Source organism: Salvia hispanica, chromosome 6 (assembly GCF_029641045.1).
Source record: "Salvia hispanica isolate PSC_SH4W2 chromosome 6, Shi_PSC_v1, whole genome shotgun sequence".
NCBI classification, from domain to species: Eukaryota; Viridiplantae; Streptophyta; class Magnoliopsida; order Lamiales; family Lamiaceae; genus Salvia; species Salvia hispanica.
Window position 1 is genome coordinate 32,662,878 of NC_142697.1, and position 25,143 is coordinate 32,688,020.

General features: G+C 39.0%; 1 non-coding gene and 1 pseudogene across 1 annotated transcript; one reads left to right on the plus strand and one right to left on the minus strand.

Moving 5' to 3' along the window:
- The first annotated feature begins 763 nt into the window (after positions 1-763).
- On the plus strand, positions 764-20,279 carry LOC148923604 (putative 2-oxoglutarate-dependent dioxygenase AOP1.2 pseudogene; annotated as a pseudogene).
- LOC148923605 (small nucleolar RNA R71) lies at positions 7,057-7,165 on the minus strand. Its single transcript, XR_016133088.1, has one exon. It is a non-coding gene; the product is annotated as a small nucleolar RNA R71 (small nucleolar RNA).
- Positions 20,280-25,143: the final 4,864 nt, after the last annotated feature.

The window sequence follows — 25,143 nt, forward strand, 5'->3', positions numbered from 1 at the left end:
CTAGCGACTTTCCTAGTAATCCTAGAGACTTAAAATGGGTAATCGAAGTTGTTGAATCAATCGCACAACAATTCCATTGTAGTTGGATCCAAAACTCTACTCTCCTCTTTGTGGTATCTTTCACTTGTGTTTATTTCCTCTTGTTTCTATTATTTACTTGTTCTTGTTATATGCTTATAGTCTTTCGATATTAAGGGTAATCCTAGAGACTTAAAGTACAAATAATTAAAATCGAAGTAGTAGAAGAAGTAGTAGTACCAGTAGTAGTATAGAGTTAGTTGTTGTGGGTCATATTTGAGCCTGTATTAGATTGGATTAGGTTAGTTAGGTCCGTACTATGTTAACAAGTATTCATGCATACCCATCCCTACAAAGTGAGCTTTTTAATGAATAATTAAACAGAGCTTTTTAATGAATAATTAAACAGATTAAAATGAACTGTTTGCTTTCCAAGATAAAATAATACCAAGATATAACCTGAGATTGAGTTGTGAAATTATATTAGTCGTAGGGGTTAGCTATGACTAATTATCTCATGATCCATCTAGGATTGTGTTATGGATTTTAATCTCATGAACCAAACACACAACAAATTTAATCTCGGATACAATCTTACAAACCGAACAGAGCATAACCACAACCAAGATCTATAAACAGCTCTATAAAATGGAAATTATACCATAACCACAACCAAGATCATTTGAGTTATCATTCAAGAAGAGAGCTACCTAAGTTTTTATTCATAAAAATGAGTTGTGTAAGCATGAAGGTTCCTTTGATTGATTTGAGCAACCTATGAGAAAATGATTCTCCAAGGTGGGAATCAACCAAAATCTAAATTCGAGAAACCCTTCAATAATATGGTTGTTTTGAAGCTACATTCAAAACATTCCACTCGTGGAAAGTATAGGCATCGATGGCGTTCTCTCGTTTCCCGAAGTCGACACCTTCGCTAACCTCATGTGGCCTGATCAAGGCAATCCCACTATCAGGTTTAATCCCTCTTTTGTTTAATTTATTAATATTAACATCTTAAAGACCATTTTAATACATGTGGGTCTACTAAAAAGCTTAAGGTTGCTAACTTTTGATGAATTGACTATTGAGATTCATATAATAGTTTCTCTTATGATACCTTTGTAGTAGTGTTCTACATAGTTTCTTTTTTACATTAACTTTTGTTGAATATTGTTTATGTTTATTTGCAAATATCAATTGGGGTGCATTATTGACTGGATTTATTTTAACATGAGAAATATCCGCAAGTGTATGGGTGATGCACTATTTATTAGCACTAAACATACCCGCAAGTATACATGGTAGATATACTATAGCTAAAGGTCAGTACCAGGATATCGAACACGGGGAATATAATTGCAACTGGCTATCATGTACTAAGCGTCAAATACTATCTAGAGAAACAAGAGTTTTGGATTTGAAACTAAACAAAAATAGATAAAGTAAAAGCATAAAAACAAAGAAGATAGAATCAGACAAATAGAGGAATTTCAAGGATAATGATTTCACTAACTCTTTAGTTATTATAATTAGTTCTACGTTGATCCGACTCAAGTTTTACCACGATTTCTCCCTATCAGGCATCAATACTCATGTCACAATTATTGTATGAACATATACGATAAACCAATCAAAGCTATCACCGATCAAAGATTGACAATAATCAAGGTAACGGCCAATTAGTCGAACCAAAGTTCAAGTGGAAACGAGTTCTGAACATTAAACATAAAAAGAACTACGTAAAAGTCAAATACTATCAAACCTCAAAATTCTATTGTTTAGCAATCCACAGACATATGAACTAAAAAAATAATTAAAGTACGAGACATGAAATAAACAAACAAACCCCAAGGATGAATCTTGAAGTCTCCATGCTAAAACAATAATTAAAGTACGAGACATGAAATAAACAAACAAAATCCAAGGATGAATCTTGAAGTCTCCATGCTCCTCTTGCCTTGCTTCAATCTCCAAGAATAGTGATGGAATGATGTATGAAGGAATTAGGGTTGGAGAATAGGAGGGGGGGGGGCATGAAGGCTCCCCTTTTGGGGGCTATGGATGGGTTGAATTATATGAATGAGATTATGGTGTATATATAGGCTTGAGAAAGATTTAAATTTGGTAATAAGTTTCCTCCAAGCATTAGGAATGATGTAATATCTTCTCTCCTTCTTTAAATTTCCGCCTAGACTGCAGCTGTCAACTTTGCGCGACTTTGGTAGAACGGTAATAACTCTCTCCACAGAACTCCGATTGAGTTGATCTTGGCACCATTATGAAGCTCTTTTCAATACTAAGAGAATCACATGTAGAACTCCGTGATCGGACTTCTGTATCGCCGGAAAATTGAGTTTGAAGACAGCTATTGCGCGCCGCATTTTCCCAGCGGTCGCTGGCAAGGGTGTAGCGACCGTTGGAGAGTGTCAAAGCCCTCTAGAGCCTTTGCAGCGACCACTGTGCATGTTGCAGCGGCCCGCTGGGCATCTCTTCAGTTCCAGCTTCCGGATATTCACCTTTTTATGCCCCTTTTCTCTCTATTTTGCACATTTTCTCACAAAACACGTTAAAATACAAAAATAGATAAAATGTGCGAATAATGGACATGTAACTTTGACACTCAAAACGAACCAAATAATGGTCTTAAAACCGTGCAAAATCCGAGTGTATCAACTCCCCTAAACTTATATTTTTGTTTGTCCTCGAAAAAAATAATAAAGACACAAATACAGACGCACGGAATGCACAAGGACTAGACGTCATAATTGCCTCAAGAGATGAAAGAGCATATTAAGCATGAATTAACGCAATTAAATCAAGCAAGGCTTATTAGTGCACTTTCATTACTAACTCATGGAACACCTTGAATTCAATCACTCACATGTGGCAAACTTCCAAAGATGGGAAGTGTTCTTTCTCTCACTCTCAAAGTGTATAAAGGTAAAGTGTATAGCACTCAAATCATGCACCATGCAAAGTTTACCATAGGCTTGCTCAAAGTCTAATCCCTCCTCTACTAGATGTGATTAAGCATCAAATGTCTGAAAGGTCTTTATTTTCTGTAGTAATGTAGGCTCTTTGGTAGGTGGGGAAAATTTGACTAAAAAGTGACTAAACCCGAACATAGCAAAAGTGATCAATTTCTACCACGACAAACTTAGCACTCAACCAACGATTCAAATCTTAGTAAATTTAGACTTTGTCTATATTTCTTCTCACTTCTCAAAAATCCTTTGATTTTTCTTTTCTTTCTCTTTTTTTTTTCTTTTTCATAACCTTTCTTTCTTTTTCTTTTCTTTCTAGATCAAGCCCATGTTTATTTGAAATTTTCACTATTTCACAACTTGTACTTTTCAACATTTAAGCACACTACTTTTTTAATACTTTTTCTCCTTATCTCTACAGTATTACTTCTGTAGTTGCTGCTCGTAATATTCCAATTTCTAGCTTATATTAAATTGGGTTTAATTTAATTAGTAAAAAGCTAATTGTAGGAGCCCATATCCAAAGCCTTCCATAGATCCCTGTCTGGGCCCAATATGTGACTTATTATAAATAGGAGAATAAAGGAGACAAAAAATACACTTAAATTTTCTCTAAAATTATCGGCCCCCCTACTCCTAGTGGTGGTCGAATTTTCTCTCCTCCGGGGGAAAGGATTTCTGTCTTCTCTATTTAAGTCCTAGTGCACTGGTGAGATCAGCCCACCCTGATATCAGTTCACAGTCCGGTAACCAGTCAGAAGATCTGTGGTTTTGTACTAAAGATCTTCACGTGGAGAAGGCGCTAGCCATCTTCGATTCTTTGGAGAATCATCAAGGTATAATGGCTGAACCTTAGAAAAGCATGTTTTAGGTTTCAATTAATTTAAAGCATGTTATTATTTGTGTTATGAGCATGATACGTGAGATAATTACGCGAATAGAATTTGTCTGAATAATCCGCTAAATAGATCTGAATTATCTGTAATTGATTTATGTGAGCGCTTCCGCTGCCAACCCCTTCACGCATGAATCCTTCTTTCGTTGGCATGACCAAGTCTAAGGTGCCATAAGTACGTTTCATTCATTGAAATTGAAGGTTCTTTTCTTTTCTTAAAAATTATCGATGTAACATTGAGTTCTGATTTACGTTGATTAAACTGTGTAGAAGTGATTGTGTACAGATTGTTTTCCATGATACCACGACAGATATAAGAGCCATCTTTCTTAATAACGCAATTGTCATTAAAAGAAATCGAATATCCATCAAAAGACAATTTAGAAACTGAACTTAAATTTCTTCTAAAAGCAGGTATCAATAAAACATTCTTCAAAATAAAAAATCTATCACTAGAAAAACGCAAATAAACGTCTCCCACTGCAACGGCCGCCACTTTAGTAGCGTCGCCCAGCCGGACTTCGATCTCACGATCATGTAACCGTCTTGTCACCTGCATTAAGTCAGGATCAAAACATATATGATCAGTTGCTCCAGTATCAATAACCCACGTATGAGTAGATGTCGAAGCCAAACATGACTCGACTACTAGAGCATGGTGCATACCTGTAGCCTTGCCCTTTTTAGGGCAGTCTGGCTTCCAATGACGGTTCTCTCCACACTTGAAGCATTTTCCAGTAGGCTTCTTATCGGCCTTCTTCTTCTTCTTTCCCTTAGCAATCTTAGCTGCCACTAGGTTCGGTGCCCCTTTCTCTCCTATGCGAGGCTTAGAGCCAGAGGAATTAGGCGCCGGACTCAGCATAGCTACTTTAGCTTGAACCATAAGGTCCTCCGCCGACTGAAGTTCAGTCAGCAGCTCAGCCAAAGTGTAATACCGCTTGTTCATCTCGAAATTGAGCTTGAACTGCTGGAAGCTAGGGGGAAGACTCTGAAGGATTATAGTAATCTGGGACTCGGGATCGATCGTCCCTCTGATACGCCCGGATTTTGCACTGTTTTAAGGCCATTATTCGGTCCGTTTTTGTTATCAAAATCACTCTACATGTCCATTATTTGCATATTCTATACATTTTGGTATTTTGACGTGTTTTGTGAGAAATGTGCATATTTGAGCCGAAAAGGGGAGTAAAAACGCATAGTCTGGAAATCCGGAGTCAGACGGCGACCAGCGACCGCCGCGAAGTTGTACGGCGACCGCCGGCGCCCGGCGGTCAGAGCTATGTGGCGGCCCGCCTCGGAAATTTACGCTAGGAGAAGAGTCTCGCCCGGCGACCGCCGGAGGACATGTGGCGGTCCGCCACCGAAGGGTCAGAGTCTCTGGACTCCAACGCGGCGACCGCCGGCCAAGGTGCGGCGGCCCGCCGGAGAAAGGCGGCGAATCCGACCAGCCCTAGATTTGCTCCAAGATTTACCAAATTTTGAAGATCTTTTCCTTCTATGATGAGGAATAATCTTCCCCTATAAATAGGACCTCAAGCTTCATCAAAAAGAGTTTTCACACAACAAGAACACATTCATAGAGAAAGAGAGTGACTACTTGCAACATTCATAGAGATCAAAAGCTAGAGTACTTCAATTGTGCAAGGAGTTGGAGAAGGATTTCAAGAACATCAAGAACGACAAGGATTCAACCTACGGGTTTTATTTGCTTTAGTTTTATGTTCAAATTGTTTTCCCTTCAATCTATGTTTTTAGTTTATTCAGTCATGTGTAACTAAACTCATAGGATTCTAGGGATGTGTTAGTAGCAACTTTGGTTATACAATTCCGTTTCCTATTTAATATCCGTTTTGTTTTTACTTTGTTTCTTCCCTAAGTTAATCATGATGCTTCATAATTGAGTGACACAATTATGTATGATTCAATACAACTTGCTTCATAACTGTGACAGAGTTCTAGCGAGTTAGATCCACTTAGTAGACACTACAGTTAGCTTCCTTTAAAACGGCACTGTTAATTGAGAGTGAGGACTTTTCAAGGGTCTTAGGAGCTTTTTGGAGTTACGTGTTAGGATTGACAACCGTAATGTTAGTAATCAACGTTTGTATCGCATGAGCATAAGCTAGGTGACTCGTCCTTTCAAAGTATTAACTGTGCTAGGGTATTGTAGTTTGGAATTTGTATAACCATAAAAGTGAAAGCACATCCCTGGAATTCCCCTTATCTCTATACTTTTCTCTCCGTGATTTGCTTGCATTTAGTTGTTTACTGTTTTTAATATTTACTGTTTTCAAAAGTTTCCAAAAATTCTTGTTTCTCCAGATAGTAATTGAGTTTTAGTAGAAGATAGACACTTTGTGTACATCTTCCCCGTGTTCGATACCCGGTACTAACCTTTTGCTATACTATACCTACTCTGTATACTTGCAGGTATTTATAGTGCAAATAAAAAGTGCATCAAGTTTTTGGCGCCGTTGCCGGGGAAGACAATTCACTTTGGAGTGATATCTTCAAACGATAATTTTACTACTTTGGATTTTTATTGCTTTTTGTTTTAATTTTTTTATTGTTTTCGAGTCTTGCAGGTTTTGTATGCGAACGCGTTCTTGGAAGTACATCTTAGAGCCACTTGATTTAGAACTTGAAAGAACTCGTAGAATAATAAGAAGTGTAAAAGGATCAGGAACAATGGGTGACCGAACAGATATTGAGAAGCTGCAGGAGATGGTGAAGTTGCTGATGGATGAGAGAGATGCGGAGAGAGCAGCCCGAGAAGCCATGGAAAAGAAGAACAGAGAAACATTACCTGTGATGAACATGTTCAATCATGGGAATATGATCACTTTTCCTAACGGCCCTCGTATTGATGCTAACAATTTTGAGTTACGCATGCCCCTTATCCAAAGGGTCGAGCAAACTCCTTTTGCAGGTAGGGCGACTGAAGATGCTAACCGCCATCTCTCCAAATTCGTGGAAATCGCAAACACTCTGAAATTAAATGGTGTCGACGACGATGCCATACGGGTAAGACTTTTTCCATTCTCATTGATTGATTCTGCTAAGGAGTGGTTTGAGTGTATGCCACCAGAAAAGGTCTCCACATGGAAGGACATCGTAGCTACCTTCCTCGACAAATACTACCCTCCAGGCACTATTTTGAAGCTCAAAAGTGAGATCTTTCAGTTCACACAAGGCCATGACGAGCCCCTCTATGAGGCATTTGCTCGTTTCAAAGCTCTCTTCTTCGAAAGTGCCCAAACCATGGTTTTTCCATAGACCATCAGGTAGGAATCCTCTATAATGGATTTAATGAGAAAATATGTGCTATTCTTGATTCAGGGGCAAATGGAGGATTTCTAAGAAAGACAGGAGAGGATGCCATGGCGGTGATCGAGGAGTTCGCCACCAACAGTCGGGGGTGGTCGAAGGAAAGGCATGCCACGAGAAGAGTAGCAGCCATAGAAGAGGCCGAAGAAAGTTCTTTTGCTAAGGAGTTAGCAGAACTTAGAGTCAGGATTGATCAAATGGACATCTCGAGGAAGGAAGATCCAATTCCGGCAACTTCCATAGTGGCGGTCAAGGCACCCGAAACTGCCATATCAACTGTGGAAGAAATCAACTACGTGCAAAGAGGCGGTCCCAGAAACTACAATAACAATTATCGCCCTAATCAGGGGGGCGGTAATTTCAATAATTATAATGGGAACCGTCCGCACCCAAATCTTTCTTATTCTAACAATAATTACTTGCAACCCCCTGCAGGATTTAATGTTAGCAAAGGAGGAGTGGTTGAGCCGATGAAAGGAAGACAAGTATGAACAAGAATCACGAAGATTTTGGAGGTAATTACGCAAGATAGGAAGATTAATGACACCAAGATCGGAGTGGTCGAAGCAAGGATAAACAACCTCGAGCAAGGAATGAACACAATCTCGGCAGCTGTAACCAATATTACCACTCAAATGGAGCAAATTCAGAAGAAGTTAGATGAGGATAGAGCAAAGGCAGCAGCAAGAGTGGATGATATTAACAAGAAGTGGGTGGCAAAGCAGAAATCTGGGGACTGCCCAGTCGCCGGCGGACCGCCGAACACCCCGCAGCGGCCCGCCACTGAGACGGCAGAGTCAACCACGCAGGACTGCCCAGTCGCCGGCGGACCGCCACACACCCCGCAGCGGCCCGCCACTGAGAAGGCAAAATCGTCCACTAAGCAGGAGCTTGTGCGGCACAACGGGATTGTACTCCCTTTTCAGCTAAAGAGGAAGTTCAAGCTTGAAGAGCAGTTCAAGCAATTCCTTAACATGTTTTGCAAAGTCCATACTAACATTCCACTTGTTGAATCGTTGCAGGAGATACCAAAGTATGCGAGGCTACTAAGGGAGGCGGTAATGAGGAAAAAAAAGCCGACTAAAGCCGACCTTAAGCTACCGCATCATTGCAGCGAGATCATCCAAAAGGAAAGGGCAGTGAAGCAAAGAGATCCGGGCCAGTTCATCATTAGGTGCCGAATTGGAGAAGGGAAGGTTGACAAAGCACTGTGCGACTTAGGATCGTCCATCAATCTCATGCCACTGAAATACTACGAAAAGCTCAACATCGGGCCACTCAAATCTTCAGATGTAACACTCAGGTTGGCCGATAACTCGTCCATCAAGACTGTAGGTATGATTGAGGATGTCTTAGTTAAAGTTGATGATTTTATTTTTCCTGCCGACTTTATTGTGCTTGACATGAAAGTAGACAAGAACGTCCCTCTAATCTTAGGGAGAGATTTTCTTGCCACTTGCAAAGCTTTGATTGATGTAGGTCGTGGCGAGATCACAATCAGTGATAATCATGGTCAATCCACCTATAAGATCGAGAGCGAGATGCTAAAGTTTGAGGAGGCAAAGCGGGCAAAAATGGAACAACAGTGCAGAGCAGTCATGGCTACCGACTTGACCAAGTCCAAAGATCCCTTTGAAGCGGAGGATCCTTCTACCTCCACTATCTACATTGTCAAAGAGGTAAGACACTCTTCTAAAAAGGGTGATGCTAATTCTTATACATCTGCTCCACAGAAGAAGAAACAGAAGAGAAAGAAAACACCCAAAGAGGACCCCGAGATATACGTCATCAAAACGAAAGAGGGGAAGTACAAGTGGTGGAAGAAGCTAGGGACCAAATTGCTCCCTATGCCAATTTTCAACACTCGAGTTATTGATCCGCCCAACTAGTGGGCCACTTCAAGTCGAGCTAACGACTTTAACAAAAGCGCTTATTCGGAGGCAACCCAATTTTCTTTTACTTTTTTTATTTTCTCGTTTTTTTTTTTATGTTCTGTTAAAAAAAAAAAAAAAAAAAAAAAATGGTTGCGGTCGCCGCACTTAAAGCACGGCGGTCGCCACACGTGTGTTAACATGTGCAGGAAGGATCGGGCCTAGGGCGGGCCAGAGTAACCGCTGCACAGGCCGCGGCGGCCCGCCAGGATTGCTGTTTACGAAGGCCCGTGTGGCGGCCCGCCACGAGAGACGCGGCGGTCGCCACACGCAGTCCAGAGACGGGATTTCCACCATAAAAGGTATGTTTTCCATTCCTTTTCACATTCCTTCTCAAATTCCTTCCTTGCACACAACCCCCACCTATATAAATCACCAAATTCACACACCCACACTATCATTCTCTCAATTCTCTCAAAGTCTAGAGCTCTTCTTCTACAAATTCTCTCCACAAAAAGGTATGAATCCTAATTCAATTTCTGGGTTTTTCTTTACTTCTTCCATGGATTGTGCTTTATTTTGGGTGAATTGTTCGGTAGAATCTCTTAATTCATGATGGGGGATGATTATGTGTATGAATTTTTGAATTCTATGGTTTAAAATTTGCTTGGTTGGTGATTATTAAGTTGTGAATGATGATTCTCTCTTGGTTTTTAGAGTTTAAAAGTAGCAATCATGTTCATAGCATTGTGAGGCTATTATTACTTCCATGAATTGCAATATTTGTGATTTTGTAGAGATTGTTGGTTTTTATGGATATTTGGTTGATACGTCTCTGCATGGGGGATGAATTCACGTTGGGGGATGTTTTTTTGTGTCCTAATTTGGTTGTTTTTGCTTAAAATGTTATTATGCTAAAAATTAGGATGCTATTTTACCCAAGCTTGCATATAAGTTCTTATCTCTTGATTTTTACTTGGTTGAATGCAAGTTTGGGGGAACTTTTAATCTCCTACTTGTTGATGCTCTTTTAAGAGTGTAATTTCTTTTGTAGGATAATGAGATCAAAAAGGAAAGCGGAGAATGCCTACAACCGCCAAGGGTGGACGGCTCAAGGCGATTGGCGCACGGCGGAGCAAGAATTTTGGGAGCAACAACGTTTGGAAGACGTTCATCGGCGTCAACAATATGAAGAGCTCCGAAGGATGGCCGCCGAAGCTAGAGAGGAACGAGAGACAATGAGGAGTGATATCACGTACCTCGTTGGAGCTTTCGAGGATCTTAGCGCCCGTTTCCCTCCACCTCCTCAAGATTGAAGAAGTCAAGCTCGATGACTTTAAATGAGCATTTGTACCATGTTTTTGGATATTTTTGAGACGATTTATTTCCTTGTTTTAACAATTTTTGCTTTAATTTTAAGTATTTTTGGTTTTGGTTTAATTTTGTGCTTTGCAAAAATTTTTGCAGGTTCTGACCTCTCCGTGGCGACCGCCGCAAGCTCTGCGGCGGTCCGCCACCTGAACGCTGGAAAGCATCTTTGACGTGCGGCGACCGCCGAACAGCTGCGGCGGACCGCCACCTGGGCACAATTTTCCAGCGCGATTTTTCGAAATTCTTCAAATTTTCGCCCCGCTCAACCTCTACGCGAAATTTTTCAGGGTACGTTTTTGTTTTTAGTAGTATACTCACGTCCCTACCGACTCTACAAACTTATTTTACACTTTGTTGTAAATAAGTTTGGGGGGATGAAGTGGTGGACCGTGAGTTTAGGGTTTTCTTTTTGTTGTTAGTTTGTTTTTGCTTTAATTTTCCAAAAACCCGTAGGAGATTTTTGTGTTCTAAAAATGTTTTCTTGAATCCATGTCATGAACATAACATGAAGAACTTAGAAACACGCATGCTTAGGGACACTTTAGACCGAGTTGCCAATGATATTATATTCCATCTATGTTTAAGTGTGGCTTAACGTTTTGATATGATGGTTGGGTGAAAAGGTGCATAATTAGTGAATTGCTTGTTCGCCTTGAATCGTGCTTTTACCTTGTGAGATTTGAGCCTTAAATTCTTTCTTGTGTGATTTATCTGTATGCATGTATATGTTTCTAGAACTTGCTCCTAGTCTGCCTAAGTTTACATAGTGTTTAAGTTGATTTAGGAGGATGTTAGGCCGTGTTTTCTTAGCTACTTTTATATCCAAAATTTTTGACCCTCTCAAATTTTTCCTTTGGAGCCAATTTTGAGCCTTTAAGCCTTTTTTTTGGAAGCCAAAATAAATGGGGGGACAATTCCTTGGGTTAGTATAGTTTTTGTTATCTTCTTTTGTAAAGGAATTGGAGAGATAAGGAGGAAAGTATAAAAAGTAGTGTGCTTAATATTAAGAAAGTACAAGTTGTGAAATTGAGAAAAATTCCAAATATGTGCTTGATCTTAGGAAAAAAAAAAGAAAGGATGTGTAATAAAAAAAAAAAAAAAAAAAGAAAAAACAAATTTGTGAAAGGTTGTGAAAAGAAAATAAAATCAAAGGATTGAAAGTAAATTGAAGGAGAAAAATAAAGTGTTAGAAGTGCCTTAAGTTTTAGAAAAGTGGAGTCATCTTAACTCTACTTGGGATATTTTTATATTTGAGTCACTTTTTAGCCAAATATTCCTCACCTACCAAAGAGCCTATGTTACAACCGAAAAGAAAGACCTTTCGGACTTTTGATGCTTAATCACATTGAGTAGAGGAGGGATTAGACTTTGAGCAAGCCTATGGTAAACTTTGCATGATGCATGATTTGAGTGATTTACACTTTACCTTTATACACTTTGAGAGTGAGAGAAAGAACACTTCCCATCTTTGGAAGTTTGCCACATGTGAGTGCTTGAATTCAAGGTGTTCCACGAGTTAGTAATGAAAGTGCACTATTAAGCCTTGCTTGATTTGATTGTGTTAATCCATGCTTAATCTATTCTTTCATCTTTTGAGGCAATTATGACGTCTAGTCCTTGTGCATTCCGTGCGTCTATTCTTGTGTCTTTAGTGTTTTGTTCGAGGACAAACAAAAATGTAAGTTTGGGGGAGTTGATACGCCCAGATTTTGCACTGTTTTAAGGCCATTATTTGGTCCGTTTTTGTTATCAAAATCACTCTACATGTCCATTATTTGCATATTCTATACATTTTGGTATTTTGACGTGTTTTGTGAGAAATGTGCATATTTGAGCCGAAAAGGGGAGTAAAAACGCATAGTCGGGAAATCTGGAGTCAGACGGCGACCAGCGACCGCCGCGAAGTTGTACGGCGACCGCCGGCGCCCGGCGGTCAGAGCTATGTGGCGGCCCGCCTCGGAAATTTACGCTAGGAGAAGAGTCTCGCCCGGCGACCGCCGGAGGACATGTGGCGGTCCGCCACCGAAGGGTCAGAGTCTCTGGACTCCAACGCGGCGACCGCCGGCCAAGGTGCGGCGGCCCGCCGGAGAAAGGCGGCGAATCCGACCAGCCCTAGATTTGCTCCAAGATTTACCAAATTTTGAAGATCTTTTCCTTCTATGATGAGGAATAATCTTCCCCTATAAATAGGACCTCAAGCTTCATCAAAAGAAGAGTTTTTTTCACACAACAAGAACACATTCATAGAGATCAAAAGCTAGAGTACTTCAATTGTGCAAGGAGTTGAAGAAGGATTTCAAGAACATCAAGAACGACAAGGATTCAACCTACGGGTTTTATTTGCTTTAGTTTTATGTTCAGATTGTTTTCACTTCAATCTATGTTTTTAGTTTATTCAGTCATGTGTAACTAAACTCATAGGATTCTAGGGATGTGTTAGTAGCAACTTTGGTTATACAATTCCGTTTCCTATTTAATATCCGTTTTGTTTCTTCCCTAAGTTAATCATGATGCTTCATAATTGAGTGACACAATTATGTATGATTCAATACAACTTGCTTCATAACTGTGACAGAGTTCTAGCGAGTTAGATCCACTTAGTAGACACTACAGTTAGCTTCCTTTAAAACGGCACTGTTAATTGAGAGTGAGGACTTTTCAAGGGTCTTAGGAGCTTTTTGGAGTTACGTGTTAGGATTGACAACCGTAATGTTAGTAATCAACGTTTGTATCGCATGAGCATAAGCTAGGTGACTCGTCCTTTCAAAGTATTAACTGTGCTAGGGTATTGTAGTTTGGAATTTGTATAACCATAAAAGTGAAAGCACATCCCTGGAATTCCCCTTATCTCTATACTTTTCTCTCCGTGATTTGCTTGCATTTAGTTGTTTACTGTTTTTAATATTTACTGTTTTCAAAAGTTTCCAAAAATTCTTGTTTCTCCAGATAGTAATTGAGTTCTAGTAGAAGATAGACACTTTGTGTACATCTTCCCCGTGTTCGATACCCGGTACTAACCTTTTGCTATACTATACCTACTCTGTATACTTGCAGGTATTTATAGTGCAAATAAAAAGTGCATCACCCTCCCAAAACCTCAATCTGATTGAGGTGGCTCATCATCTCGAGGACATGTTGCCTCACAGATGTGCCTTCCTTCATAGACTTCGTAATGATACTCCGAAAGGCTTGAGACTTAGTCGTTCGATTTTGAGAACCAAAAAGATTTGGAAGATTTTGCTTAATCTTGGCGGCAGTTGCCATGGCAGAATGTTGATGCTTGAGTACTGAAGACATAGATGCCAACATGTAGCACTTAGCCATCTCATTCGCCTTTATGCGCATTCTGAACTCCCACCGAGGCATTAGCCGCGGGAACTGGAGGCTGTGGAGTAGTGAGCATAAACTTGTACTCTTCTGCTGTGAGAACGATATCCAAATTTTGTTTCCATTCTATGTAATTTTGGCCCTCGAGTTTGTTTTCTTTGAGAATTGCAGAAATTGGATTAAAAGACATCTTGACGGATTTTATTGCACTGCAAACAGAAGAATTTACAATTTGTCATAAAATTATGTAAGGAAATTGAGGAGATTAACCATAAAACTTTTCAAAATCTTACAACAACAAAATTAATAAATTGTGCCCTCCTTTGGAGGTTAATACGCATTAAAATTTTGACAATTTTACTGGTCACAACAACGACGCATTAAATTGTATCCTCCTTTGGGGGTTAATACGCCTAATGTTGCCTAAGCACGACCATCAGATTTAGCATTAAAGAATTTTATTTCTACAACACACTCCCATAACAATGTTCATGTGCTGATAACAAAACCAAGCTATCTCATAAATTCTGATTGAACTCTGAAACTCGCAGTTCCTTAGGATTATTGTCCCTACTTTGCAGGTGACAATAATATTGGGAACCACTTTCTAGTTCATTCTATTTATTATGTGAGAATTTCGCCCTTATAAACTTACTGTTTTCGTAGGATTATTGTCCCTACTATAAGATGCAGGTGGCAATAATATTAGAAAATCAGCTTCACAAAATTTTGGCAGTCCAACCGATGGAGACCATATATAAACTTTTAGTTCATGATTATCGCTTAGATATTTGGGTTATGGTTTTTCATTAATTATCCTTTAGCCTTAAAGCAGATTAAGACTAATTAAATTCTGTTGGTATTTAATTGACTGCATAATTAAATCTTTTATTATCTTTAATATCTTAGTTCGGGAATTAATTAATCTAGAATTTAATTCTTATTCATGTCATACTATAAGATGTATCTAAAATAAAGTACATTATTTAAATCTTAATTAGACACGAAAAATTAAATTCATATAATTTCCATATTCAAGACTTAGGAAGAAAATAATTATATTATTTAATGTAATCTTATATATCTATCTTATTTAGAGATTCTAGATATATATCATAATTAGGAAACTATTAAATTATTCTCATCTATATCATCTAGGATATAAAATATTCCATAGATATAGAAAATAATCAAAATATTCCTAAAATCTAGGGAAATCTTCCCAAAATATATTATTTCATTAAATAATATTATTTATAATGATAACTTTTAATGTAGGAATTAAATAATCATTAAAATAATCTTTCGTCAATATCTTGTTGTTCGAGGTTTGCACGAATCAACACGACGAAGATACGAACATTTTCCGCCGAGACGCTCGCCGGAACGGCAAAATCACCGTCCGACCGCCGCCGGCAGCCTGCGCCCGAAGACGCGCTGCTTCCTCCTCCCTCTCTCCCGTCGGAAAACCGCAGAGACACTCCCTCCGTCATCGTCAACCAGCCATGCAACCATGGCCGCGTAGCTCCGGTGAGCTCCCACTACTCTGGCGGCCTCGCGCGAACCAACAGCTACCGGTCTCGGCGTGGAGCTCTCGGTTGTGCGCCGCTAGGGCTGGGCGACTAGGGTTAGTGTTTCCGGTGGAGTCTTTTTGTCTCGAAAACTCTCGGACGAGCCACCGCACCTCGTCTCCTCCCCGCGACACAGCGGGCTCCGGCCAGGGCGTGCGATCTTGACCGGCGGTACGCACGAGCCCATGCCCGTCAGGGCGTCGCTGCGTGATCGCTGCCCGTCGGCTCCCACTCAATCGTCGTTCTCGATTTGCATCGGGTGCCGCCTAGGGTTCGCGGCCTTGGCCGGTGGCGCGCATGAGCCCTTGCTCGTCGGCGCATCGCCCCATGCCCGTCGACCCTCGGCTCCCACGAGCCCTTGATTCGAACGTTCTTGAGTTCATCATGCATAAAATAAATAAACAATAAAACAAGAACATGCTTCGAAATCAAATTAACACATGCATACATGAATTTCGCAAAATTTAAATCCAAATAATCAGAGCCAAAGACTGGCTCTAATACCAGTTGAAGGAACTGGCAGCGGAAGCGGTGCGGTGATTAACATAATTTAACAATTATTAATCGCACAAATAAATCACATAATAATCAGATCTATTTAGCGGATTATTTAAACAAAATCTATTCGCATAATTCTCACATGTATCATGCTCATAACTTGAATTAATCATGCTTTAAGAATATTGAAACCTAAAACATGCTTTTCTACGGAGCAGAAATAATACCTAATTAATTCTCCAAAGAATTGAACATGGCTAGCAGCTTCTCCACGTGATGCTTTGAATACTAGACTACAAATCTTCTCTCTGGTTTCCGAACTGTACTCCGATATCAGTGTCGGATGATCTCACCAGAATACTAGGACTTAAATAAAGAAGACAGGAGAAATCCTTTTTGGAATAGGACAAAATTTCGAGCTCCTCTTCAGCTAGAGGGGGACGAAAATCTCAGTGTTAAAACTTATGATTTTTGTCTCATTTATTCTCCTATTTATATTAAGTTCCTTTTGGGCCCAGACAGAGATCTATGGAAGGTTTTGGATATGGGCTCATCCAATTTACTTTTTACTAATTATATTAAACCCATAATTTAATATAAGCTTAATTGGAATATTACGAGCAACCACTACAGAAGTAATATTGAACTCTCCCCATCCAAATCCGAAATAATAAGTAATCCGGGTTTCCGTTTTATCTTTCATTTCCCGCGCTTAAGATAAAAATGTTCATTAATTAATTGATGTCTGCTATGCACTTAATTAATTAATGTTTTATTAATTCCAAGAGTGGACTTAGCATGAAACGCTTATTTATTATTCATAGCGTAATCAAACTCCAACTAGCTAGGTTCCGAATAATAAAACCTTGTTTCGTGCTCCTCTTGAGGACATTATCAAACGAGACTCTCCTCGCGCACGATTCAATATAATAGCAATCCTAGCACCGCTAGATATTAATCACCACTACCCAATATATCAATACCGTATGCTCAATACTAACCTACATTGATTAAGAAACAAATATTCATCAAGACCTCGCCTTTCAGTAGATAGCCTAAGGGCAAGTCTTGCCGTTAGATCCGTTCATCAGTAAGGCTTAGAAATATGTGGACTGGCATTGCAACCTTTCTCGATGGATAGTCAAATTCCATCTAGGTTGTGAAATTCATCTTTTTCTTTGTTAAGTTACCTTAAAGTGGACGCCGCCCACAACCGGTTTACTAAAACAAAGACTTAGACCTTGTTAAGTTAACTTATACATTTAAACATGCATAAACATTCATTAAATGTAAAACATAACAACATTATGACAAAAATAATCTGTTTTATTCTTTGGAAAATTAAATAAGAGTTTTACAGTATTCAATCACTCGAAACGTGATTTCTAGTATACAAACTCTAACACTACGTTGGGACAATAGATCAAGGATCCAAAAGGCCTTTTCTTATGGTTGTGATGTGGTTCCTTGGACTGTAGGGAATATTTAGGCTAAAGTGGCTGAAAAGTATAAGAAGTACAAGTACCCACATATTACAATTCCCAACAAAAGACCATTTCCCAAAACAAATCTCAAATAAGTAAGACTTTGTCGAACTTCTTCCTCACATCTGGTCCCCACTTATTTAGAAACCCAACCAATAGCTCTTCTAGACTTCGTCTAGCTTATACCTCCAAAAATTGTCTTGTTTTTTTTCTCTCTAGATTTCGTTTAGCTTGTACTTCCATTTTTTTTCTTTACAATTTCACCACATCTTTATTCGTCCAGCTCTCATTTTTCATATTTCATTACATGTAAGTCTAGGATTCCCAACTTAATTGATTAGCTTGTCAAATGTAAAGACTTAAGGCTCAAAATTGGCTAAGAAAAGGTTATAAATACGGTTCGTGTTTGGATAAAGATATGGCTAACAAAAATGGCCTAACATCATCCTCTCTTTCTAAAATCACTTGTAGACTTAAGAAGACCAAGAACAAGTTCTAGACACATATAGCACAATTGATGATACATCACACATAAAAGGATTAAGGCTCAATTCTAACTCGGGTAATAGCATGAATCAAGGCAAACAAACAATTTGTTACTTATGCACCTATTACTCAAACTCTAAAGTCAAAGACCATGATAGCTTAAACCAAGGATGATATGTTCATCATTAACAACTAGTCTTTACCCCAAGAAACCAAGATTCGAACAAATTCAATTTCAATTCCACAACAACCCAAAACCAATACAACTCACGGAGGTCTAAAGCAAAATAAATCTATCCTAAAACATGAATAAAAGCAACAAAAGCTATGCATAGAATAAGTTTGAAAAGTTGGTGGAGAAGTGAGACTTACATGATAGACAAACTAAAATGGAAACAATCTAGAAGTTACCTACTAGGGGTTACCTCCCCTATAATTCCTTTGGTTATCGTCGTTGGCTCGATGTCTTCACGTTCTCTCAATTTATTCTGAACCGGATGATGGAATCCGTATCATTGCTCTTTGGTACTATCGCATGAATAAGTTTATTCATTTGCTTCATCCACCGACTCACCATTGAGCTTTGAAAAAGTAGAACTCCCTCATTTTGGCCACTTTGTTCTTCTTTCGAGGCCTTTTTTTCCAGTCTTGCAGTCATTTCTTCCTCGGTTTCATTCTTTTCTCCATCAACCACGCCTTTGTCATCCTCGCCATGATTTACTTTGGATTGCTTCTCGGGTACAGATAGAATTTCTTGATTGATACCACTCTTCAGACCAATGGCATTGCACTCTTTTGGGTGCACAATCATCTCCTCCGGAAATTTAGCAACTCACGTTCCTCATGAAAACCAAAACAAAGGATTCAATCAAATACATAATAAAGCAAATAGATACTCGCGTGGAATGATTCTATGGAATGGAAACTTCAATCTCTCGATTTGTAGTCTTCAAGCTTCAAATCACTCTTCAAAGGTGTTCTTGGGAGTGTGTCTTGTGTTGGAGGCAGTAGGGTGTAGAATGTTTCTTAACCCTAGCCTTTTTCTTCTTTTTCTTTTCTCGAAAATCAAGTTTTCTGCAAAATAATTCGCCAAGACAGTGCACCCGGCCATGTGATTAATACACTATAAATTCACTCGGCCGCGTGAAGGTTTTTGACCCCTTTCTGACTCTTTCAGCGCTGAATTACCGTACCCGGCCGGGTGAATTTATAGGGTAATAATTCACCCGGCCGAGAGAAAGTTTCTAGACAGCGCAGTGTTCTTATAACGGCCATAACTTCTTCTACCGAACTCCGATTGAGGCGTGCGAGATACCCACGCGAAGCTCTTTCAATGACGAAGAGATTGACATGCATTTGAGGCTGGTTAGGCTTCATAATCTTCAGTGAAAGTTGTCTCAAAACAAGGTTGTTGCACATCCACTTATATTTTACCTTTTTCTGCACATTCTTAACAAAGTGGTCAACATACCAACATAACAGTGAAGCAGATATAAGCATATCCAATAATAGAAAAAATATGATCAAATTCGTACAAAACCACCCTCTAAAACCATGTAAAATCCAAGTATGTCAATTATATTTTAAGTTTTCATCGAACATTAAATTTTGACTAAAAAAATTGTGCATTAAGGCAGCTTCCTTCTTGATTTTACTATTGTAACAGGAAAGATTTACAATTATACTATGAGAAACTGTGTGAACTGGACAAGATTGTGAGGCGGATAATGTTGGAGAGTTTTGGACTGGAAAAATACTTAGACGAACACATCAACTCCATGGATTACCTTTGTCGTTTCCAGAAGTACGAGGCGCTTCCGATTAGTTTCCCATACAGACAAGAACATCATAACTATATTGCATCAGCTTAATCATGTTAACGATTTGCAGATTCTTAACAAAGATGGCAAAACTTGGATCCCTGCAGATCCAACATCACTTGATTCATTCGTTGTCATAGTCGGGACCACTTTCCATGTATGTTACTACTATCCTCGTTTACAAAAAATAATCTTATTTTTCCATTTTTTTACAACGTACTCAAAACATGTAATTCCTTCACTTCACTAATTTTTCATTAAAATACATGTCATATACTGTTGAGACTATTTTTCCATGAATGGAGATCATAATTTTTTTTAATAATTTCTTGGCCTTTTCATTTGTAATGAATCTCTTATTTTACTTCACTGATATGTGTCATTTGTAGGCATGGACAAACGGACGACTGTATGCTCCATTGCACATGGTGATGGTGAGCGTTGATGAAGAAGCTCTAGAGTATCAGATTGTTTTCATTTCCGAAAGAAGGGTGCGTGACTAAGGCTCCAGAAGAGTTGGTGAATAAAGATTACCCTTTCCTCTACAAGCCTTTTGATTACTATAACTTCTTTAATTTTACCACCACAAATATTGTGGAGCCTCTCAAGGAATATTGTGGAGCCTAAATACCATGATTATCAACTTATATGTTTTCTTGTTTGGATGTTTAATTTCTTGTTAATTTACTACTCCCTCTATCCCGCTTTAGGAGTCCCAGTTGACCAATTTTGGGCATCCCGCTTTAGGTGTCACGGTTGAGATAAATTAATAAAAAAATTTCTACAAAGTGTTAAAAGTGGGTCCCAACATCCACTACAACTAATAAAAAAGTGTTAAAAGTGGGTCCCAACATCCACTACAACTAATAAAAAAGTGTTAAAAGTGGGTCCCAAAATCCACTACAACTAATAAAAAAGTGTTAAAAGTGGGTCCCAAGATCCACTACAACATTTATTGGACACTCAATTAAAAGTGGGTCCCAACATCCACTACAATATTTATTTATTACACACTCAAATACCTTTTTTCTTAAAACATGTGCCCGACTCAACCGGGACTCCTAAAGCGGGACGAAGGGAGTACTATTACAAAAGAAGCTTCAGATGCTTCAAATAAATGTAATAGATAAGTGATCGGGCTTGTTACATGCATGGTTTTGTAAGGTTTATTTCACTAACATGGCTAATAATGTGCAAAAAAGAATGGTGAATTTGAGTGTGCATGAATGATAAAACGAAGAAAACAGCAAGAGCAGGAATGACCGGATCAATTCAGAAAAGGAGTAAAAATAACATGGAAAAGAGCCACGTTGATCCGTTAAACCGATGTTCGCGCCCTTTTCATACGCTCTCTTCTTCCTCTTTAAAGTTGGTGTTTGTCGTCGTGAACTGCTCAAGTTTGGCAATCGACCTAATCAGGCCAGCTTATTTCTGCTTATTTAACTGCAAAATGCAGGTTAGTGGATCCTGTAAAAGCTAAGGCTGATCAAGCTGAGTGGCTCCGACTCGAGTGAGGAGAAGGAAAAAGGTGATAGGGGGCGATCAAACAAAAAACTTAACCCACTAATACTATTTGATTAGTATAGGGAAGTAAGGATCGATCCCACATAGAATGAGGCGTTGTGAATTGTTTGTGTGATACAACTTGGGGCTTGGCTGCTGCCACGCTTTACATTGGGGGTGGGTTAAGAATCTACTGGTGCGGAAAGGAGAAAAACTAACTAAAACTAACTAAGCTGAGCAACTAAACTACCTACCTGATCAACTCAGAAAACATTACTATAGAAAGAGAAACAAAATAAACGGGGCCCCTACAGAAAGGTACGAAAACCAAAATAACTTTAACAGAATCGTCTTCCTCAACATATCATCGTAAAGAAACAGAGAAGTGACATATTTGAAAAGCTGAAGAAGACGAAACAAAAGAAAAACACATAATAAAATTACTCCTACGATCTAAGCTACGACAACGTAAAAACAAGAACTACATCTATCACATGCAGAAACGAAAAGAGAACACCTAGATCTGAACAGAAACCAGCAAATCAAACAAAAACAACAAATCTAAGCTAACACTCGAAAGAAAACTTGCAAGAGAAAACAGATCTAAAGATTAAAACATAAAATAAGACACAGAACAAAGAAAACGAAAAGGAAACTACAAATTAAGCTAAGATGAAAACAGGAAAGAGTCGATTACATGAGAATAAACAAAAACTAATCTAAGAAAGCGGTAATTGATTTATCACCCTTTCTCGGAGTGGGATTACAGAACAGAAACTTGAATGTGCGGGAAAACAACAAGGAAAAGCAGCCAACTACCAGCTATCTAAACAGAACCAAGTGTGTGCATGAGATTGAAAAGTAGGAAAACGATGAGAACTTTGATTTCAACTCTGGAAGAGAGCTAGAAATCCTACCTACTCGAAAGAGAACCCCCCTAAACTACTAACCAAGAAATGAAAATGGGGGAACTCCTTTCTCTTAGTCTGCAAGGCTTCTTTATATAGGGAGGCGTAGGACTCTGATCCCTAGGGTACCACCCCCTGAAATGACGCTTTTGCGCTTCTCACTTAAGAGTTGAGTTCTAGGTCTTCTCTCCAGCGCAAAGGTTGGCTGGCTGATACGCTCGGATTTTGCACGGTTTTAAGGCCATTATTTGGCCCGTTTTTAAGGTCAAAGTTGCATTACATGTCCATTATTTGCATATTTTGTCTATTTTGGTATTTTGACATGTTTTGTAAGAAATGTGCATATTTGAGCCTAAAAAGGGAGTCAAAACGCGAAAGTAGGAAATTTGGAGCTTCTCCGGCGACTGCCGCAACACTTCCGGCGACTGCCGGGAAGTGCGTGGCGACGGCCACGAGGAGTCAGAAGCTTCTGGACTGCGTGCGGCGACCGCCGGCCAAGGTGCGCGGCCCGCCACAAAAACGTGGTGCGCGACAGCTGTCTTCAAAGTCAATTTACTGGCGATACAGACGTCCGATCGGGGTATTCTACACACCATTCTCTTCGTCTTGAAAATAGCTTCATGATGGTACAAGAATCACTTTAATCGGAGTTTTGTGGAGAGAGTTATGGCCATTCTACCAAAGTCGTGCAAAGCTGTCAGCTGCATCCTAGGCGGAAATTTGAAGAAGGAAAAGAGATATTACCTTGTGAAGCCAAATCTTTTCCTTCTATTATGGGGAACGAAAATTACATCTTTCCTAATGCTTGGAGGAAACTTATTACCAAATTTAAATCCTTCTCAAGTCTATATATACCCTATAACCTCATTCATAGAATTCAACCCTTCCTTAGCCCCCAAAAGGGGAGCTTTCATAGCTTCTCCTCCAACCCTAATTCTTCATCATCTTTTTGCAAGTTATTTCCATAGCATAAATTTGAGAGTTCTTCATTGTGCAAGGGGCTGGAGAAAGAAGCAAGAACATCAAGAACGACAAGGATTCAACCTACGGGTTTTATTTGCTTTAGTTTTATGTTCCAATTGTTTTCACTCCAATCGATGTTTTTATCTTATACAATTATGTCTAACTAAATTCATAGGATTCTTTGGATGTGTTAGTAACTTTTATTGGTTTATACAATTCCTTTTTCTATTTAATATCCATTTTCTTTTTACTTTGTTTCTTCTCTAAGTAGTTTTGATGTTGCATGATTGAGTGACACAATCTTGCATGATTTAATATAACTTGCTTCATAACTGTGACAAAGTTCTAGCGAGTTAGATTCACTTAGTAGATGCTCCAGTTAGCTTTCCTTAAAACGGCACTGTTAATTGAGAGTGATGACTTTTCAAGGGTCTTAGGAGCTTTATGGAGTTACATGTTAGGATTGACAACCCTAATCTTGTAATCAACGTTTGCATCGCTAGGTGACTCGTCCTTTCAAAGTATAAACTGTGCTAGGGTATTATAGTTGGAATTTGTATAACCATAACTATGAACGCACATCCATGGAATTCTCTTATCTCTCATATTTGTGATTTAATTGCATTTAGTTGTTTGATTGCTTTTCATTGTTTTCAGTTTCCAAAGTTTTCATAATTCTCTTGTTTCTCTAGATAGTATTTGACGCTTAATACATAATAGTCAATTGCAATTATATTCCCTGTGTTCGATATCCCGGTACTGACCCTTAGCTATACTAGATCTACTTTGTATACTTGCAGGTTTATTTAGTGCTAATAAAAGGTGCATCACTGGCTCCGGTTGAATAATGACTTGATCAGCTCAAATGCCGCCTCTTTTCTCCTTTTTTCCCAACTTTTGCTTTAGCCCTCTGGAATGATGTGATCTTCGGTTTCCGGTTAAATCTACACACACCTGGCTCATAAGGGGTCGTTGCTTTGCTGATTTCAGTGAAGTTTTGCTATAAAACACATGCATGAAACAGGCCTCATCAGCTGACAAACTGATCCAATGGAGTCGACCACCTGCAATGCTGAGTCACAAGATAGAGAAAGAGAAGATGCTACCTCAAAGGGGCAAAATTGTCAAGAATTAGGATGGGCTTACCTTAGGGATTTGGGCCCAACATTCGCTCTATAAATATGGAGAGAGCGCATAGATTCATCATCACGCATTACTCAAGTCCTCACCTCTTCGTCCTCGACAAGGAAGGATAGACCGTATTCACGTAAAAGTCATCTTAGCTCGAAGTTTTTGTAGTGCCCGAGGGGTTTAAACAATTTTTAATTCTGTTTTTTGTGTATCTCTCTCATAGTTTAGTTGTTTTATCATGCTTGCTTTCAGCTGCTGCTTTAGTTCCATGGTCGTTGTTGTTTAATCTTCACATTTGTGCTAGAATTCTTTTTCCTTCGCTTTTCATCGGAGATCCTTTAATGAAATGGAGTTTTTAGTGTGATCTGGTGTTTTCAGTCTTGGTTGCCTTTATTTGCTTTAGTTCAGTTCTATTTATGCTTTTTGTAGGTAGACCATAGGCAAGCATCTTTGTGGCTGCCGTGACCTTCTAGAGAGAGGACAAACCGGGAAGACCGGTAGCATCACATCTTTGGCGAAAATACGCATTGTGAGATACCACGTTTTCAACAATTCGGCTAAAAAGAGGACGACTCATGCGGAATCGTCTTTCATGACCTTCTTGTCTGCCACGATTAATCATTCGATGTCCCGGAATGGAGCCGCGATGGCCCCTCGTCCGCCGACGACTCATCTCTTCCTCTTGTGCGACCGTTATAATGGCATCAAATTCATCATCTGAATCATTGTTCATATAATCTAAAATATTTGGAAAAGGAAACATTTGAGTAGAGAATCAACTGTCCATTAACTCATCTTGTTGCAGCAATATAATCCTAAATATCATTCTGTTTAAAATATTGCCGTTGCATTTTGTAGAATGAAGTATGATTAGTATTTAAAATATTGTTGTTGCATTTTGTAGAATGAAGTATGATTAGTATTTAAAATATTGTCGTTGCATTTTGTACAATGAAATCTTGAAATTAACATTAAAGAAAATAACC